Source organism: Alexandromys fortis, unplaced genomic scaffold (genome assembly GCF_014885135.2).
Source record: "Alexandromys fortis isolate MF-2015 unplaced genomic scaffold, M_Fortis_MF-2015_v1.1 scaffold_7, whole genome shotgun sequence".
Classification (NCBI taxonomy): Eukaryota; Metazoa; Chordata; class Mammalia; order Rodentia; family Cricetidae; genus Alexandromys; species Alexandromys fortis.
Window position 1 is genome coordinate 23,128,518 of NW_026067920.1, and position 1,774 is coordinate 23,130,291.

Below are 1,774 nucleotides of genomic sequence, written 5' to 3' on the forward strand. Positions count from 1 at the left end.
GGTTATTTTTTAAAAACCACATTTTCAGTTGGACCCAGTGAATAGTGCTTGTTAAACTCTCTGCTAGGAAGGAGTCTTTTTTTTTCATTTCTACGTTATCGCAGATTGATAACTTTGTGAAGTACAAAATGAAATAAAAGACACAGAAATAAAAGTCAACATTGTAAGTTCTTCAACAGACTGTGTGGTGAGGTTTCTAAACATGGATGCTTGTGCGAATCTCCTACACAGCCCTAGAACTGAACATCCTAGGCAGGAGGGCCCATCTGACTCCTTTCCAGAATTCCCCCCAAACATCTGTGCCTGCTTTCCGTGGCAGATGACTCAGCAGGACTGGCGTGGCCAGCAGACACTCGGCAGGGGTTCTGAGGTCCATTCATAGTTAAGACCATGGGGGTTCTCCACACACCTTGGGCGGCTCCCAATCGCCTATTAGCCACATCCAAAAGAGCCTGGCACCTCTGAACTCTGTGGACACTCATTCATGTGCACATCCTCACACGCAGACACTGAGACACGTGCACACATAATGAGTCTTTAAAAAGAACCATGCATTGCTTCAACGCACTTCCAAAGCTCTTGTTTCCATCTTGGTGTCCAAAGAAGCAAGGACCTCCCCAGAGCCAGTAGTGAACAAGAAAGTACTAGGGAATTTGGGGATTTTGAAGTCGTCCTCCCTAACCTCTGTACTATTCCCTGGTACTGTTTTAATATCTTTGCAGCTTAAAGTGTCTGATGTCTAGGGCCATAAAATGTTATCTTAGCGGGTAAAGGAATCAGGTCTAATGACCTGAGTTGCATCCTTAGGACCTACACAGTGGAATTCAAGTCTGTCTGTCTTTTGTTTTTCCCATCAGTATCCTGTTGATCTGTTGGGGTGACTCAGGTTGCCTGTTTATTTTTCCCTTGGGGGACAAGTCAGGGCTTCATATTCTCAGTGAAGTTGGTAGGTCCACTGGGCAAGTATGGCACCACTGGCCTGTGGCTAGCTTACTTCCCTGAGGTCAGCAGTGATTGCTTCCTTGGTGCGGGAGAATTGTCTGTATTCTGTCAATCATGTTTTAAATAAACACTGATTGGCCAGGCAGGAAGTATAGGTGGGTCAACCAGACAGGAAGTAGAGGTGGGGCGATGAGAACAGGAGAATTCTGGGAAGGAGAAAGCCCATTCCTTCCATTCCTGCCCAGATCACCAAAGAAAAAGGTACTGAGCCACATGGCCATCATAAATAAGAATAATGGGTTAATATAAGCTACAAGAGCTAATAAGAAGCCTGAGCTAATGGGCCAATCAGTTTATAATCTTATGGAGACTTCTGTGTGATTCTTTGGGGCTAAACAGCTGTGGGAACCAGGCAGACAGAAATCCCAACCAGCTGGACCTTAAGCTACACTTCCTTGTGGTGCTGGCCTTGTCTGAAATAGTGGGGTGTTTCTTCGCCCCAGGCTGTTCCTTCCTGAACATGACCAGCTACTGAGCCCATGCGTCATCTTTTGGGATGGGTTGTGGGTTTTTTTTTCCCAGAACATCTCTAGACACTAAGATATATAATTGTTATGACACTCTGCATTTGTGGAAGTCAGAGGATGACTTGCAGGAAGGAGACAGACAGACAGACTGTCTGAACCAAAACACCGTTTATTGTCCCATTGCTCCCAGTACTGACTTTTCATTGGTGTGACTACTGCAACTAACTCTGTCGTGTTAAATGAGTCTTGTGCACACAGCTTGTCCTCTTCTCTTCCTCCACCAGGGTTTGTATTGTTTTTTTGTT